Source organism: Oryzias latipes, chromosome 7 (assembly GCF_002234675.1).
Source record: "Oryzias latipes chromosome 7, ASM223467v1".
NCBI classification, from domain to species: Eukaryota; Metazoa; Chordata; class Actinopteri; order Beloniformes; family Adrianichthyidae; genus Oryzias; species Oryzias latipes.
The window spans coordinates 3,349,891-3,369,749 of NC_019865.2; the positions used below are offsets into that span (position 1 = coordinate 3,349,891).

Genomic DNA, 19,859 nt, shown 5'->3' on the forward strand with positions numbered 1-19,859 from the left:
TTAAAACATATTTCTACCTTAACGCCCCTGACACCACCGCCGTTTTACATAAGCTCAACAGACTCCCAGTTTTTACCTTCAAACCCAATCATGACCTTATCGTCCATACCTTTCATATGATTGTCTCATTTCCACTCCCTCTGCTTTCCTCAGACCCTGCTCCATTCAGTGTTCCCTTAGCATTATGGGTAGCAGAGTCTATAGCAGCTCTCCTACCAAACTCTGGAACTTTCTGCACCCTGATGTCTAAACGATGTATTTCAATTTTGGCTTTTAATTATAAGCTTATAACTTAACTAATCAATTTAGCCTTTCTGAACATGATTTCATCTTTGTTTTATTTTATTTTGTACTGTGTCTGTTGTTTTGTATCCTTTTTGTTCTAAGATGTTCTTGGGAGCTTTCAAATAACAAATTATGAAATATTGTTTGCTCAAAAACCCTTCTTTTCCCCACTTTTTACTTGTATTCACTTCCTTAAATAAACCTTGCTTTCCGTAGCACAGTGCATGCAAAAAAATCTTTAAAAATGTTGTAATAAGATGGTGATCAATAAAACAGAAAAACTTCAACTAAACTGATATCAGAGATATGCAGAGATGTGCATTTTGGAACGTTGCATGTCAGCCAACCTGAATTGTCGTAGAGAGTTTGTGCAACCTTTGTGAAATTTGTGTTTTCACCCAACATTCTTGGAGTAACCGTCTTAAGTTTTTAACATTTTTAGTTACATGCAGGATAAAACATGTAAAAGTAAACAACATTTCTGGAAGCTTGCACTAAATTACCATAAATTTCAGATCAGAGGGGCAAGGGAGCCAAGATGAGTCCATCTGTGCGATCAAATAGATCTCATACTTTCACTGGTCACAAATAAAGAATTAAGACACCCCACTCAAAGAGTGATGTCCTTCATCTGTGATACAGGACTTCTGAGACGATCCGGTCCACTTAGAGGGGATACATCTTCACAGTATTTTAACAATAGACTGGCATTTTTGTTGGTGTCTCAACTCCATTCCTGTAAAATCCGAAACAAACTCACGTTGAAAAAATGTATAATACGAATTCTCAGGGGACAGCTTTCAAGCAAGGCAGATCAGCCTCAAGGGTTGCCTTCCATTGTTGCTGAATCTCCCAATAAAGACTTGAATCTACTCCCCGCTGCTAAGAAATGCATTATTAATGAGCATTGTCCGACTGATGCTTGGGATTAATTACAGTAGCTTTGAGTTGTTTTTCCCCCCTTTTAACCCAAAATAGCTAGTTTCTTAGAAGGCATAGAATACTGACATAAAAAATCTATATAGCGCAAACTTATTTTTCTAGACAAGGCCACAACGGAATTGCAAAGCTGCGTCTGCATTACTGAAAAACTTAAGAGCGGGGAGCATTTTTCTCTTGAGCCTCATTTCAAATCCAAACAACAGACAGATTCATAACACGTTGAATGACCCTGCTGAAATTGCACAAATCCAAATTAAAGTAACAAGTGTATTGAACTGTCAGACTGTGCAACTCTTAAAATAATGCTGGTAAAGAAAGGCTGTTTTCATATGAAAAAGCCCATAAATTAAAAAAAAAGAATTACTGCAGTCACTGAATGATGACTTTGAGGTCCTTGGGTCTAGAAACAGCTATCTCACTCTGATCTGATTTCAGTGATGCAACATTAGAAATAAGCCTGTATTTGGTTTGCTTATTTTTTGCTTGTTTCTATAAGGCCTAATAGATAAACGGTGTGTCGTCAGCATAAGTGACAAACACGCATGCAGTGCTGCACGAAAACATTAAAGAGTACAGGCATAAAAAACACACGACTTCATTCCCGATTATGTGAAGTTAAAAAGCCAATTCAGCAGAAGCGCCGTACTGATGTGCCTGTAAAAAGACGTTACACTGTAACGTCTTTTTTTTCTTTCGTCTTTACAAGACGTAACGGTTACAGGAACAGACCTGAAGTTATACTCTACTCTGCAAGCGAAAAATGTATTATTTGTAGGTAGGAAAATGTCTTTGTCCTCCATCTAAATGGGTCTTTTCTCCCCCCTGTTCTCACAGATCCATGTCTAGATGAGCCATGTCCTCCACCCTCCTTCTCCCTCCCCCGTCCCTCCCTCCCGTCATTCTTCACATCCATTTTTATTCTCGGGGTCGACAGTTTGACCCCAGTTGCCCTTGACACATTCATTTCTAAAGCTGAATCCAATCAATGGAGACTGCTGTGTCCCAGTGTCAGATGTTTGCTCTTCTAATTGAAACGAACAACAACGGCGGCGAGTGAGAATGAGCTTCTCTGCATGTCCGTGTGTCAACGAGAAGAAGCTGCTGCCTTCAAACACGCATCAAATGTATGCATCGCATACAGTCACATCATCTTATTTTTGCAAGATTAGCAATAAAACACTTATCAAGCCACTTAAAATGACTTAAATTTATAGTTACTATTGGAAGAGACAACATTATAAGATTATATTTAATACTGTGTATCAAAGAAATGTTTACATGGTTAAAAGATAACTAAATGTTGTGAAATGATTGATGCATTAAGATCTTACTTCTAAACTTGCCTAATAATCCAGTTCAATCAATGTTAGTTTTCCTTTAACTCAAATTTTCAATTGTAGCAATGACTGTATATGGACTGTGTCTGCGTTCCAGTGTTTACACTCTTTGAATTACTGTAACTCTTCGACTATTTGTGCAATTACCGAAATTTCAACGGATTCTGAAAGCTGAGAATGACAGCTTTGCGCCAATATGCAACACAAAGCTGCTTTTCTCAGCTTTCAGAATCTGTTCAAATTAAGTTAATTGCGCAAACGGTCAAGATTTACAGCTATTCAAGGAGCTTGTGCTATTTCCTGTTGCCAGAGACCGCTCCGGTATGAACGCTTAACACTGAAGCTGCTGCCAATGACAGCAAAATGACCCGCTCTTCGGAAAATACCGTAACTCTTTAAGTGTTTTCGCAATTAACGCAATTTCAACTCGGACAAGCTTGGCACCAGAATGCAATGATGCATTGCAATGAGCTCTGCTGTTGCCATGGCGTCACCGAACCCAAACCTTTTCCGAAAGATAAAGTAAATAAATCTGACAGTTGTTGTAGGATAACCACGAACGCCATCCTAAACCAGCTAAGCACATCAATCAAAAGACCACGCCCTCAATGGAGCCCAATATCAATTTCAAATGTTAATCATTTATAAAAGTTCCCTACCAGTAACATTTTTGCTGATGGTAAATCTCCTTCAGAGGTAAATATAAATAATGCTTATGAAGACTGACTTGTTTGTGTCAGAAGCCACGTGGTGATGACTTGGTGAACTGACTAGCCGCCACTGTCACTTTCACGACAGCTTCCAACAGGAAATGAGTTGTTCTTTGGATCAAGATCCATTACAGATGGTAAACAAAGTGAGCCGGCTCTCCTGACTCACTGCGTAAGTGTTTGTCATCACAGCAGAGGCTAACTTGTAATACTTTACCTTAAACACACTTGGGTTTTACAAATTCTCTTCTCTGCTGAAGTAACTTTGTTGTCTAAAGTACGACTGAACAAGTTTCCTTCTCTTTAATCCTTGTTGGTCTGGATCAAGAATGCTTCCATGTTTGTTTTCAGACGAATCGTGAACCATGCAGTTTTCAAATGTTCACAGCCAGCGCCTTTGTAATTTGGTACGGCACATTTTTATTAAAGTAAAATAAAGGGATATCAAAGTAGTGCTGAAAGGTTCTTGCTTATTCAACATGTGGGATGGCTGCAGCCTTGAGGCTTGTGCGTTAGTGTGTCAGCGTGATCCTGGGAGGGGTGGAACCAGCAGCTGGACAAACAGACTTGATCCAGCTTCTGTTCAACTGATGGAGAAAGCCGTAGTCGGTTCAAAGCTCACGCACAGACATCGCCAACACTCATAATATCTTCAAAACTTTTCGTGTAGACAGCATCCCTTTCCACATGAAAGAGCGATGGTGCAATAACAAGCATGGAGCACGCCTGGTGGACTGAGCCGGGTGGGAGGCATCATTGCTGAAAACAACAAAAGGCAACAGACCCCACCTGGACAGAACGACCAGCTGCCATCTGTCTACATCTGAGGGCCCTCAGGTTCAGAGTCAAACGGTCGTAGATGAAAACATGTCAGGCACACAAACGGTTTACAAAACTTTCTGACAAAGACGACAAAAAGGACCGCTCTGTCTATTTGTTTCCTGTAACACGGAAAATCTTCTTTTGCCACTATGTACAACACATTTTTAAAAAAGATGGCATAAAATTGAACCTTGGCTTTTGGTACTTCGTGTGTACAAAGCATTTAATGTCGTAGGGGAGAAGACTGCGGGGCGGGTGGAGGAATAAAGCCGCTTTCTTGACGTTTCCTTTTGTCACAATGACTTTCCACCAAACAATGGTTTTTAACATGAGCTCCACTCCAACTGGACCGTTCCTTTTTTCTATGGACCCACAAGCAGTGAGGGCCTAAAAATGATACAGTTTGGTCTGGCCTAATGGGTCCATTCTATAATGGAAACCTTCAAAATACCAGACAGGACCGTACCACTCAGGGGAAACGAGGCTTAAGAGGCAGCAGCGATTGGACCGATGGAGCACTGTGGGTAATGTAGTCAGGAGCCTGGCAGAATGAGACATACTGTACTTTAATCACGGGCAAAAATAAATAAATAAAAGCAAAAATATTGTTTTGTGTGTTCCACCTGGAATACACAAAGGAAAACACACAAACAGTGCAAAACATTTCACTTCCACAATCAATCCTTTGAAAAGATCTTAGATAAGTTTGACTTATGTGTTGTGTTGCTCGTTCTGCCATAAAAGAGGTGCACATAAATAAACAATTACTGGACCGTATCTCATCAACCCCTCTGACCAATCCCCTGCTGCACCCTCCAGGCATTCTGGGTAGTGTAGTTACACCGCATTATTGTACTGTTTTGTTTCACTTAACGCACCTTAGAATCCTGTGCACCTTGTGGTCCAAAAAGTAAACGCATTAAGTTAGTTAATATCAAGTTTGAAACATAACTACTAATAAATAAAAAGTGCTTTATAGCAGCTCTGTGAGCGCTGTAAACATAAAAACTGTCATAGATTAGGATATTCAATATTTAGAAAAAGTACACAAATGTAACATTTTGCGTGTTTTTGTGAATAAAATTTTGATTTGTGTTTTTAAAAGTTTCATTTTAACACATTCAGACTTTACCAAGTAAGTTTAAAAGCATCATCACGCTTTCTTTGTTTTAGCCAAGTTTCAAGAGATCTTTTTTTTATTTTCACCTAATTTAAATGATGAATGCAAAATGATTAAATAATTATAATATTTTAGCATCACACAATCAAAGTGTAAAATCCACATATAAGTTGAATATTCAACATTTATTTCAGAATGTTTGAGGCCTTCTAGAACAATATTTCTGAGATGCAGCTTTCTGTCTTTCCCCAAACAACTAAGGTGCATTTTCTTCATGTAGTCGCTTAAGTTCTTCTGATTTGTTGGACAGGAATGAACACAATACAGACACAGAATAAGTTCTCATTTTTCTTTGCAGAATGGTGACCACAAAAGAAACGGATTTCACTGATTCCCTAAAATTTAGACTGAAGCAGCAAAATTACAGTCAACCATCCAGACTCAGGATCTGGTTTCTGAGACTGCATCAGGTTCTCATTTGTCGTGTGGTACGCAATGTTATAAACAAAAAATTTGATTACAGGTCCTATTTTATGTGCTAATGATGAAAAAGAAGTCTGATGAGGAAAAGCTTTGATGAATATTTCAGCAGCAACCAAAGAAGCTGTTGATGATCAATTCATTTGAATTTTCAACCTCTTGCTGAGGCTTTAAACTGAAGGGGCAATGAAACAGCTTTTTTTAAAAATAATTTTGTAAAAGAAAATGTCAAAACATTTCTGCAACTTTCAGGTTTTTTCCCCATTTATTTGTCTTTTTTTAACTTATAAATTAAAATGGTCAAAACCTGAACTGTTCACGCATTAAACGGCGTAAGCAGTTCAGAATTGGGATTATTTTAAGAGACCAATGAAAAACCTCCTGACGGTGTTGGGTTTGTGTTTTTGCTGCATTAACAGAGAACAAAAAAATAAAATATAGATTCAAATGTTTGCAAGATAAAGGATGATGAAAGAAAGAAAAGTGAAAATAACGATATGAAGGGATGTGCCACTTGGATGGATGGACGGACGGACGGACGGACGGACGGACGGACGGGCGGGTGGGTGGATGGGTGGATGGATGAATGGATGGATGCATTGATGGATGCGTGGATGCGTGGATGCGTGGATGGATGGATGGATGGATGGGTGGATGGATGGATGGATGGATGGATGGATGGATGGATGGATGGATGGATGGATGGATGGATGGATGGATGGATGGAGGCACTTGGCTTACCAGTTAAGAACAAACTTCTTTTTCATGTTTACTTTTTTTAATTATAGTTTTCCACTGATTCTGCATATAAATCCTGTAAAGAGTCAGTGCCAACAAATCTCAATCCTATTAAGTTCCTCTAGTGCTTCATTAATCTGCAGGAGTCCTAAGAGGATTTGACTTTTACTGACACTATCGGGCCACATCCATTTGAAGTACCAAGAGAGCAGATTTTATGAAACATTTTCTATAAAAGAACCAATTATTTTTACTAAAAACTCTGAAATGGATTAAGGTTCATCAGAATTTATTCAACAAACTGCGAGAGAAGAAAAACTATTAAATGGATGTGAATAAAATGAGAAAGAAGATGTTATGATCTGCAAAAGAAAACAGCTATTTGAAGAAATATAAAACTAGTTTGGTCATAAATAGTTTGATTTTTCTTTTTGTTCAATGACTGGGATGCACAAACTTAACGTTATATTTGCATGAACAAAAATAAAAGCCGGTTTGACGTTTGTGACAAAAAAATCCTGTCCAACTTTGGGCTTTAGGATAAAAAAAAAACGATTCTTACTTTCCATCGGTCTCGGCTTCAGGAGATTTAACCCGTCCAGAGGATGTCAGCTTCTAAACCTCCTCGGTGCAGATAAACCTCAGCATCAGATAAAATCCCATTTAACAATGACTCCCTGCAGACAATAAGGAAGACGAAGCTTAGTTAGCAGCAGCCTCTGAACCCGACTTCCTGCTCCCACTCTAATCTCCAATCCATCAGCTCAATGAACAGCAGAATCAAGCGCCGTGAGATCAATGAATTCCCAGAATGTCATCCTGACTGCTGTGCAAATGACATTGATCCTTCATGACCCTGATGTTCTCAGTCTTTGTTGGAGGAACAGTTTAAGTGAGATATTCCTCAAGAGTAAATCATGTATCATGTGCCTCTCAGATTTATCCATTCAGAAAGAAAATCAATGTGGAGAGTTCCCAGACATAAAACCGTCAAAATGTCAGAAAACCTGGAAACAATTTGCTGAAGCAGCACTTGATGAGTGAATATAAACGACTTTGAACTAATTTATGTAAAAAGTATGATATGGTATAAATATGGGTGCATGATGGTGTAGAGGTTAGCACTCTCTCCTCACAGTGGGAAAGCCCTGGTTTGAATCCCAGCTGGGACCTTTCTGTGTGGAGCTCTCATGCATACATGGAGTTTCTTCAGGCATTCCGGTTTCCTTCCAGAGTCCAAAAAACATGCTTCATAGGCTAATAGGTAATACCAAATTGTCAAAAAGGTGTGAATGTGAGTGTGTGACCCTGCGATGGACTGATGACCTCTTCAGGGTGTACCCTACCTTCACCCAACAAAAGCTGGGATAACCTGAGAATGGATGGATGGAAATCAAGGATTTTTTGGGCCTTAGCATCCAAATGCAGCTAAAAAAAAACATAAGTGAGGTCATCACCGTAACGTGGGAAATTATTCAATTTCGCCTAAATGCTAGAAAAAAACCATTTACCATATGTCTGCACTATAGGACACACCGGACTATAAGGCGCAGCGTCAATGGATGGTCTATATGGTCTATTTTCAAACTGATATCATCAACAAGGTGCCTTATGCGAGACCAGTCAGATCAGTCTGTCAGACTTTATGAACTGTGTTCACATTAACTCTAGAACTTGTTTGTGACATGCAACATATTAATGTTTGCATAATGTGTGTCCAAACCCCAATCGCAACACGTAAAAAATAGACTGATACCACTAAAATAAACGTTACCCCAGCCAGGAAAAAAAAGACAGGGTTGTGTCAGGAAGGGCATCCGGCGTAAATCCTCTCTGCCAAACCACCCGTGCGAATAGGATAAGCTAAACGGTGAATAACTCTTACTGCGCAAACTCCCAACCTTGTTGATAACACAGAAAAAAGCACAATCCGACACAGCTACACGTTAGCCGCGTTAGCATATGATGTCCGACCTTGTTTGCAACTCGTACAAATATAACAAATTGACATTTTGGCAAAGCGCTTGTACCTCCCAATATCTCTTTAACATCAATAAGCACAACAAGATCTAATTCATATATAAAGGCACTCAAGATTATAAGGTGCACTTTCAACTTTTGAGTATTTTTTCTTTGAGTTTATTTGATTTTTATTCAGGACAGACTGGATATTGTTAATGCAGACAAGAGCTTTATTTTGTCTCAAGTTTTTGGTTCTGCCTCATGATTCTTATCAAGGAAAAACGGAACCTTGGCTAAGAAAAAGTTGAAAATCACTAAGTTATTGGATCAGCAACACAGCTTTGCTTCATCCAGATAATTTTCACAAAATCTTCCCATTCAAGACTGCTGGTAGCAACTGGATTAAAGACACAATGTGAGAAGACTTTTTTGCAATAAAGATCTTATCCTGTATGGCGTTATATTATTAATTAGGGCTGGATGATGTATCTAATATACTTACATGACCTGTGTTAAATATTGTCAACACTGAGCCTAAAGTGTTTATAAACCATCAACAACCTCAAGGCCATAAGACATGAGGAAACATGTTTCAGTCAGCAATAGTCTCAGCCTCAAGCTCATTTTTGTTTTTAAAAGATGGAATTTTAAATTGAGAAATAATTTGTTCTACAAGAAGCATTTCACATTATCTGATGGTTTCGCAAAGAGAACACTCCCAAAAACAAGGTTATCTACCAGATATGAGGTAAAAAAAACACCTTTTATCGACCTACAACACAAGGAATGGCTTAAACTCAAAAGTGTGGCTAAATCTCCACAATCAAGACAGAGAAAACACACAAAACAAAAATTCACCCTGGTGGTCTATTCAGTGCAGCCTGACGGCACAAACAAAGAGCTGACTTTCTGAAGCAGCAGGTTTGCAGGCTAGTGATCACCAATCAATCAAACTCAGTCAGGCTGATTAAGATTAGCAAATGCAAGGTCATCAGCGAAGAGTCGAACACAAGCAGGTCTAATGAGAGCACTTGGAAAACAAAGGGTTAATTAAAGAGAGAGGACTAAATAATATAATTGCACACTTAAGGGAGATTTGTGAGCATTTTATTCCACTGAACTTCCATCTTGAATCTGCAGAGGTTGGAGTTATCAGTGCCTCTTTGAAATATGCAAGATTTAAGATGTGTATCCAGTTATCGGGGCTGTTGCAATGAATTACCTCATTTAAGCAGAAGCCACAGTGTTGGCTTCTTTGGAGATAAAAGGTTTAGTGCCTGAGGCGACACAGAAAAGGGCAGCTGGGGTTTCAGTCTTCTGCACACAGGACGGGCGGCAGGCTGCATACGAAGGCTCTCTGGGGAGCGGGTTAAGGGGATGGTTGTGGCTGAAGCCAGGAGCTGGTGGCATGGCACTGGCGCAACTGTCTGAGGGCAGAGAGGGCTGTCTGAGAACAATGAAAACCCCACCCTGTGGGTTTAATAAGGCAAGCCCCCCCTCCCCAACACTGTAAGACGATTACATTCTGAAAAGGGATTTCACCAGAGAGGATTTCGGTCGACTCCACGCTTATATTCACATCCAAAAACTACATTCACAGGAATTCATGTCAAATTTCAATATTCCACAAACTAAAGTCCCACATGAAACAGAGAGCCAAACACTGTAGACACAATAGTGTTATCTGCTGCGCCATAATGACGTCTCAAAAGTCTCTACAAGTCCTGCTTTACTCCAGATATCATCGGCTTTATCTTACAGCTGAATCTCTGCACTCAGGTTCAAGGTTTTACTTTCACTCCACTTTCTTGTGATTTTTGGACAACTTTCATTCATACGAGCATTTACACTAAAAATGTACAACAATATTTTCAAAATATTAGAATTATTTTACATCTAGCAAAGTTATCTGTCATTAATTCTTAAAAAAAAAGTTATTTAAAAAAAAATACAATGTATTCTGTGGAGGAAGCCAACCTGACAAAGAATGTACGCCGGTTATCACATATTTGGTGAGTTGATCTACTTTATTCCACATTTCCTCCTCGGCCTTCGAGTGGAAGCAAAGCGGTGCATCAAGGCCCTTCATCAGACCTCCGACACATCTGTGCATGTTTTCTCAATGACAAACGTTCTGCACCTCAAGTGTAAAGTCTGTGTGGTCAATAGGATGAGAGGATGGAGGGGGATTTCCATTTAAGTGTAGTGAAAGGAGTCTTGCTGCTAATGAAAAGGACCATTTATTAGGCTGCCAATCTGACCAGGCGCCAACTCCCCAAGGAGGGGGCTTGCTGAGGCCTCAGGGTACAACCTCCTGTGCAGATAGCAAGGACATCTGAAACATGGCTACTCAGATGTGGGCTTTTTAACTTGGATTCAGAAAAAAACAAAAGAAAAGGTTTGGCTATCAGAGAAGAACAAGAACAGGTCCAAGGTTTTTACACTGTGTCTGGAGATTGTTTCTCAATGAGCTGCAACAGCATACAGCTATTTGAAAAGATAGAGCTGTAAGGAAAAATGTGGGTTTGCACTTGGCTTCACATCAAATTGCTTTAGCGTTATGGTCAAGCAAGAGTCTGTAGAATATGGGCTAAAATCCACCATCAGACTCATTATTATACACTAGTTGTATAGTTAAAAAACTGGATGGAGAGTCCAGCAGAATAAAAAATGAGATCCTGCGACCCACAAGAACAAAACCAGGAACTACATGGATTTTTCTAGATATTTTTGGAGGTCTTTCGTAAAATCTTCTTTGTAATTTATTATGAAGCTGTCACTCAAGTCTGATGATGCCGTTATTGTGAAAATCTCAAAAGAAATTCACACAATAACTTTATACAATGGAGCAAAAAAAATCATTTGTCAATCAATTTCCACTTAAAAAAATATTTTTATGATTTGAAAGAACTTTTTTTGTCTAGCACTTCAGAAATTAAGTATTTAATTCCAAAAAAACAAGCAAGAGTTCTATTGCTTTAACTTTTTTAAGAAGGTCTCCTACCCTCCACTCCTTCGCTGTTTTAATGTAATCTGTTGGAACTGGTAATCTGCACAAAAGACACCTGTCCACACCCTTAAACAGTCAGACTGCAACCCATCCACCATGACCAAGACCAAAGAGCTGTCAAGACTGGAATGATCTACAATAAGCAGCAGCTTGGTGAGAAGGGATTAACTATTGAAGCAATTATTAGAAAATGGAAGAAATACGAGATTACTGACAATCTCGCTCCACCTGGAGCTCCATGAAAGATCTCATCTGATGTAGTACAAATAAGGAATCGGCTCCCTAACAACACATGGGAACTGGGCAATGACTAGAAGAGATCTGTATCAAAGGTTACCATGGTAACACACAACGTCATCATGGATCCAAATCCTGGAGAACTCCAAAGGTCCCCCTTCCTAAGCCAGCACATGTCCAGACTTGTCTAAGGTTCTCCAGAGACCTTCTGGATGATCCAGAGGAGGATTGGGAGATGGTCATGTGGTCAGATGAAACCAAAATGGAACTCTTGGTATAAACATCACTCGCTGTGTTTGTAGGGGGGACATGCAGAGATGCATCCCAAGTACACCATACCCACTGTGAAGCATGGGGGTGGAAACATCATGGTTTGGGGCAGCTTTTCTGCAAAGGACATTTGGGGCCAATACCTGGGCTAAATGGAGGTGATCTCCAAGAGTCTTGCTGTGTCACAACACTTCTTATTTTCCTGTGAATCGATTACTCTGCTTTTCAATTCTCTTCAACTAAAAACACAGCTTTTTTGTTTTTTATGGATAACAATATATGACTGTTTGCCATTATTAGCGCCACCTGAATACTCACAGTTGCATGTCTGTTTTTATACAGTTTTAATCTTTATTTAATGTTATTTTAATGTTTCTAAACCCCTGTGGTTAAAAAAGCACAACAGAACTTAGTGACACTGGCTTTTTACACACCTCCCACCATGCTAACTATTTTTTCAGAAACACCTTTTGGACCGACATCCTTTTTACAAGCTTTGAAGGAGCCATGTTGGTCCAATAGCAAAGAGTCTGTGACTTGGGACAGACATGAACTTTACAGATGTTGTCAGGTAGAGGAATCACTAAGGACACTGAGCAACAATAAATTATATTAAACAAACAAATTAATGAAAACAATAGAAAAAACATCATTAAACTAAAATCAGACAAGCACCCAAAAAGATTTAAAAATAAATAAATAAATAAAGAGTAAAGGGCCAAACTGACTATATATGAAACTGACTGTATATGAGAACTGGACTGAGTGACCCCCCCCCCCCCCACCACCACCACCACCACCACCACACACACACACACCGGCGGCGTTCCAAACAGGAAGTACCCGCTGGCTCCAATAAGCCAAAATATCGTAAACTTTAATATCGTAAACAGCTGTTCCTAAGTCATTCCATTGGTCAGAATTAGCATTCTTGCTAATTCTGCCTTTTCTTTGTTTCTAAATATTTTTTCTGCCGTGTGAATTATTCATGTTGGAAACTGGCCAATCAGATACCTGCTGGCAGCACATGTAACGTTCAAATTGTTTGAATAAGATTTTGGGCCAGCCACTGCTTTCTGGCGGCGTCTGGCTCCATCCAACATGGCGGTCTCCATGTATCGTAAAAATATGACGACTGAACGGACGAAAATTTGTTGTAGCAGGAAGTAAATGATTTTCTATGGGTGACGTCGCACTCACTCGGTCCAGTTGTCAGATACAGTCAATGCCTTGCACTGGTCGAGGTTTCTATGATATGAAAGTTGGCGCTGGTCTGTGGATTTAGAGAGGTGAAAAATACACTGCATTTACCTGCTGGGTAAGTGACGATTCCCCGTACAGTTACTACATACAAAAGTGTCTCAAATCTTGTAGTTTCTATTATAAAAATATTGGGTAGGCTTGCACAATATATCGCAAGTTTATCGTTATCACGATATCAAGCTGTGCAATACGCATATCATAAAAGACGGTGAAAATTGCAATAAATGCTAACCTAAAATGTGCTAAAATAATCTTATGGCAGCTTCAAGTATTTAAAGAACAAATAAATCCTTTTATGCATTTGAAGAATCAGATGAACTCCTTTACATTTTTAAACCAATCAGATGGAGCCTTTTCATGTTAGATGTTTGCCTCCTATGTAGACGAGGGTCATTTGGAGTCATTTTAGTTAAAAAGTTGACTCTTATTTAAATCAAACTGTTGCAGTGAAATGGAAATTATGTATTTAGATGTTTTGCTTTATGTGCAGTTATCACAAATTATATCGTCACCGCAATATTGATCACTTATATCGTAAATGACAAGTTTTTCCTCGTATCGCGCAGCCCTAGAATTGGGCATTCTAGACATCCATGACAAAAGAAATTCTGAAGAATTTTAGTCCAAATGTTCTGCGTTTTTTGTGATACACTGTTGCCTCGTTTAAAAATAACCCACGATAAAAAAAAATCTACAGAGTAGATTACGGATGTTTAATGCTTTAAAACCCCTCACTACACACTTTCTCAGACAGACATGAACATTTTTACAGGGTGACCTCTCTTGTTTGAACTCTCGATGTTCAATCCTTCGTAAAAAATAAGTCCAGTTTTATAGAATGAAAATAAAGATCTGATCACAATCGAAGATTTTTGTATATTTGGAAAACTGAACGCATTTTCTACACAGCACGGAGATGGATTGACAAAACTAGAAACAGAACACAATGCATTATAAAAATTAAAAACCTGCGGATTGCACTAAAAGTACTCGGCCAAACAGTGAGACTGCGAAAGGTGCAGTGAAGGAAGACTGCATGCACTTTCAATGTGACTCCAATATAAACAGGTTTCCCTATTTGCTTGTGGATGCGAGTCTCCAGCTAGCCCTGAGTTGGCGCAGTCCGCAGAGAACAGCCTCCTTCTCCACAGGGACGCCTGAACAAGTGTTCCCCACTCCCACCCAGACTCACCCCACACACAAAAGAATGCACCGTAGGGGACCACCAGCTGTTGCAGCAACTGATATGGGTTACACCCAAAATATGTCAAACATAAAATCGGGTGTTTCCTCTTTCCCTTCAGCAAACAAGCCGTCATCATCAACACAAAAAATACCCAACAGTGTCACTTCTGACCAACCCTGCTGAACAGTTTGGATGACCGCTGCACCCTCCGTGGATGACCGAGGTGTCAGAAATGCTAAACATACATCTCACATCCCACCACGGAATGTGACGCCTCACCTCCAGATGAGGACGCATCCAGCAGAGGAATCTAAAGTCATCCGCAGTTCTCACGCCGGCGGGACATAAACTGAGCTAACCCCCGGCGCTGCTGACACTTGGCATGTATTAATCATAAAACCTGTCCGTGCTGCAAGCATGCCCCGCGGTCACGGCGGCGTGATTTATAGAACGGCTAAAAGGAGCGGCTTTCAGCTGCAGAGCGCTGCCTTTCAGTGACCAGCTGCATCTGAAGTGGCCTTCGACCCAATCCTCTTCAACTACCGCCTAACTACTTCCTGCACACAGAGAATAAAAAGACGATCAGCTTGATTTCAAAGAGTTTGCATGTCGAGACAGAAGCTGAGACAGGCAGATCTCCCAGATTAAAAAAAGGTTTAACAAACAAAGGAGGTGTTACACTGACTTAACACGGATTCACAAGCACCAAAAGCCTATAAAAATGTTCCTCAAATATCAATAAATTTGACGTTCACATTTGATGATGATGGTCTGCTGCGCTGCTGAGGTAAGACGGAACGCAGTAACTTCAGAGAAGCATCTCCATTAGAGAGAAACCCCGCCTTGATTTGGACTCAGAGGTCCGAGTGATGTTCCACTTTTCTTTTCCAGAGAATTTATGTCTGAGAACATACAGCGTTGGTCTTTCTTCACCGTTACCATCGGCGATCCCAAGACACGTCGACAGGAACACCAACCAAACCCCCCCCCCCCCCCCCCCCCCTTAGCTGCAGGCGTCTGAAGTTCTCCTTAAAAATCACCACAAGAGAACCAAAAAGCAGTGAGGAAAAGAGGGACGACAGTGATCCATCCTCAAACCCCCTGAGGGTGCTTTCATCCGAGGCTTTTTCCCAGAATTCATTTCTTCTTCCTTCAGCAGGTGTGAAAACTTCACTGAACTCTGTCTCAAATAAGCTCTGCGTCATCTAAAAACAAAGCCCCCCGAAACCACTTCCAAGTGGACTCTGGTGGCTCCTGTGAAGACCAGCAGGACCACCAGGGTCTTCCTCACGCTTTGATCTCCTGGCTACTGAAGTCCCTCTGTTTTAACGGTTCCGACAAGCAGAAAAAATAAAAGACACTTCACATTACAAAGCTGAGATTTCAATTTCCCTCCTTTGTAAGTAAAATCCCAGACAAATCTGGCTTTTTAGAAATGAAAAACTTCATTGAAGTGTTTCTGAGAAATAGGCATCAATCCCCCCCCAAACTAAAAAAGTTGGAAAGGCGATACGGTGCTTTGAGGCAGGCAGATGGTCAGCTTTTCAAAAGCTGGGATCGCACCGTTGAGGTTTATGGCAGGAATCTCCAGCCGCAGGAATTCTCTGAAGGCTGAGCAGGACATAAAACGCCGCCATCCAAACACAGGAGCCACAGAAAGTGTGTGTGAGCAGACGAGCCTTTATTCCACTCAGTGACACCTGGGGAGACCTGTGCTTTCCACAGAACCAGAGCCGGTCTGACAGCTGGCGTGGAGAGCTTTCTCCTCCTTTTCAACTGTTCTCCAGGGAGCAGCTCCACTCCTCATATTTCCCCTCACATGGCTCAGTCATCATCAGCAGCAGCAGCAGCCTGAAATTCCACAAAAACGACCCCCCCCCCCCCCTCACACACACACACACACACACTGGTCCAGGAAACCCACGCAACGTGGATCCAACCCGGTTTCTGATGGGCGGGCAGCTGTCCGGGGGCAGCTGAATGGAAGCAGGTGAACATCTCACACACATTCCTGCCTCAGCTGACAAAGGCGCGTGCGTGCGTGCGTGCGCGCGCGCAGGGGGCCAGTTTTCATCTGGGAGTGTTTGAATGAAATGCATTCTTTCTAATCACAAATGATGAGGAGAACATCCTCAATCCAGACCGTTCTGGAGGAGGAGAAGAAACTCTTCACTGAGCGGGGAGGGAAAAAAGTGCCGCGCGTGAACTCACCTGTTCGATGTGGACGCGCGCGCCGGAGTCTGACTGCAGATGAGCTCCACCTCACAACAAACAAGAAGAAACAAACGGAACCGTTCTTTATGGACAAAAAAAATGCTCAAAGTTCAAACTGAATCCGACAGACTTTGGGGAAAAGTCTGCGCAGACTGGCTCCGTTCGTGTTCAGCGGCGTCTGCTGCTGTTCGGGACGGGGGAGGAGGCTCTCCGTACCGGGGAGGTCCGACTGGAGCCGCCGGAGTGGAGAGAGGAGGGACGGCTGCTGGGACCGGAAGTCCCGCCGTCCTGCCTTCAAAATAAAGTTCACCAGCGAAGTCAGCGATGGTTTTAAATGCAAGTACATAAATAAATAAAGATTATTGGAGAACTTTGAGTGTTATTTTTTATTGTTATTTTTTAATTTGCTAACTGAAATGAGAATATGAAATTCAAATTGACATGATGCCTAAAGAATCTGGTGATAAATAAAATCATAATGTAATTAGATTTGTGGTGTGCATGTTAATGCACTTTAACAGCAGTCACCTGAATTAAAAATTAGAAAAACACACCAATTCTCCTTATCTGATTTCTCCCTGCATGAATACCAAGTTATTTTTCCTGCTTGTGCAGATGCAAAATAAAAGAAAAATCCTTAAATACATCTGCGAGAAGAAATTATATTGGAGACACTTAAATATTTTCAATTGGATTACAAAAATAAGGATTTCAAACAGGATTAGGTTATTTTAAAGATCCTAAAACGATTTGTTTTGTGGTTTACAGGCTTTATTTGGTAGCTTTTGTAGATATTTTCTTTTAGAAACAAAGGCTTCATCGTTTTGGTTTTAGTCAAAGACTGTGTTTAACATTTTATGTTAATTTCTAGGGACTACCAAAAGAGTTGGTCCTTAAAATGTACTTCATTTAAAAACCTAAATCCTCATTTTGTGTGAAGTGTGTGTTGTGAAACTCTCACATTAAATCTTAAAACCTAAAGCACCGACATCTTGTTTTAGAATTTACATTCTGATTTGAAATAGTGTGTAATCACCTATCATATATGCAGATATTTAACCTAAACTGTAAATATTTGAAGTAAGTGTGAAACAAAACCAAAGACTTGTTTTTTTCATCCCCCCCCCCCCCCCCCCCTCAATTTGTTTCGTTTGCGACTTGTTGGTTTCAGGCTTTTATTTTGAAATCCTGATGTTCCTGTGCGAGCTTACCACCACAAGTCCTGTTGTCAACAAATCAAACATTTACGGTTTGCTATTGAATTAATTCAACGTTTGTTCCGGACACTCTTCTTTGTGTAAAATGCCATCTGTTAAGGAAAGATGGAAATATGGAAAAGAGATTTAAAAAAAATATAAAAAAAATGAAAAAGTTAGAATATTTTACACACAAAAAAACCCATCAAAGACCATTTCTCAAAAGTACAAGATTAAAAAAAAATTGACAATTGCATTGTAATCATGTTTTTATTATTTAAAAAAAAGTAAATTACAAAGTACAGGATTTTACCGCCTTAGTGTCTCCAGATGGAAAGTATTTCAAATTCAAAACATTCAATAAACAGGACTACAATTATAAAACTTCAAAAGGTTTTTGAAGGGTGGTTGGTTTCTCCTCCAAGCTCGGGTCCTCTACCAGAGGCCTGGGAGCTTGAGGGTCCTGCAGTATCTTAGCTGTTCCTAGCACTGCGCTTTCCTGGACTGAGAGGTCTGAGGTCTTTCCAGGTATCTGTTGTAGCCACTCCTCCAGCTTGGGGGTTACTGCCCCGAGTGCTCCAATTACCACAGGCACCACTGTCACCTTCACTTTCCAGGCTTTCTCCAGTTCTTCTCTGAGTCCCTGGTATTTCTCCAGTTTCTCATGTTCCTTCTTCCTGATGTTCCCATCGCTTGGTACTGCCACATCCACCACAACGGCTTTCCTCTGTTCTTTATCCACCACTACAATGTCTGGTTGGTTCGCCATTACCATCCTATCAGTCTGAATCTGGAAGTCCCACAGGATCTTTGCCATCTCATTCTCTACCACCTTCGGAGGTGTTTCCCATTTTGACCTTGGGGTTTCCAGTTCATATTCTGCACACATGTTCCTGTATATTATTCCAGCCACTTGATTGTGGCGCTCCATGTATGCTTTCCCTGCCAGCATCTTACACCCTGCAGTGTGCTGGATTGTTTCAGGCGCCTCTTTGCACAGCCTACACCTTGTGTCTTGTCTGGTGTGGTAGATCTGAGCCTCTATGGCTCTGGTGCTCAGGGCTTGTTCCTGAGCTGCCAGGATGAGTGCTTCAGTGCTGTCCTGTAGGCCAGCCCTTTCTAGCCATTGGTAGGACTTCTTGATATCAGCCACTTCAGTTATGGTCCGGTGGTACATCCCATGCAGGGGTTTGTCCTCCCATGAGAATCTGTCCTCAAGCATTGTATCCTCTGCTCTCCATTGCCTGAGACATTCACTGAGCACACTGTCAGTTGAGGCCTTGAGTTTGATGTACTCATGCATCTTGGATGTTTCATCCTGGATAGTGGCTTCCACGCTCACTAGTCCTCGGCCTCCTTCCTTGTGGCTAGCATGCAGTCTCAGCGTGCTGGATTTGGGATGGAAGCCTCCATGCATGGTGAGGAGCTTTCGTGTCTTAACATCCGTGGTCTGTATCTCTTCCTTTGGCCATCTTATTATTCCTGCAGGGTATCTGATAACTGGCAGTGCGTAACTGTTTATTGCCCGGGTCTTATTTTTGCCATTGAGCTGGCTTCTCAGGACTTGCCTTACTTGTTGGAGGTATTAAACTGTTGCAGCTTTCCTTGTTGCCTGCTCCAGGTTGCCATTTGGCTGCGGAATTCCAAGGTACTTGTAACTGTCCTCAATGTCTGCTATTGTTCCTTCTGGGAGTCAGACCCCTCCTGTGTGGACTACCTTGCCTCTCTTTGTCACCATCCGGTTGCATTTCTCGAGCCCGAATGACATCCCAATGTCAGTACTGTAGATCCTGGTGGTGTGGATCAGGGAGTCAATGTCACGCTCGCTCTTTGCATATAGCTTGATGTCATCCATGTACAGGAGGTGACTGATGTTGGCCTCATTTCTGAGTTGGTATCCATAGCCAGTCTTGGTGATTATTTGGCTGAGGGGGTTCAGACCTATGCAGATCAGCAGTGGGGACAGAGCATCACCTTGGTATATCCCACATTTGATGGACACTTGTGCAAGTGGCTTCCCATATCTATCTATCTATCTATCTATCTATCTATCTATCTATCTATCTATCTATCTATCTATCTATCTA

At 41.0% G+C, this 19,859-nt stretch overlaps 1 protein-coding gene across 4 annotated transcripts in view; it reads right to left on the reverse strand.

The window, feature by feature from the left end:
• Positions 1-16,863, reverse strand: part of LOC101162124 (plexin-B1) — a 113,873-nt gene extending 97,010 nt beyond the window's left edge. For 2 of the 4 annotated variants that reach the window (XM_011476719.3, XM_011476718.3), the window contains exons 1-2: positions 16,574-16,863; positions 6,997-7,111 (exon numbers count right to left, since the gene is read on the reverse strand). The gene's annotated coding sequence lies outside the window, so the exon portion shown is untranslated. The remainder of the gene's footprint in view (positions 1-6,996; positions 7,112-16,573) is intronic. The other 2 variants (XM_020704428.2, XM_011476720.3) reach the window with 2 other exon arrangements.
• Between the last annotated feature and the right edge of the window lie 2,996 nt (positions 16,864-19,859).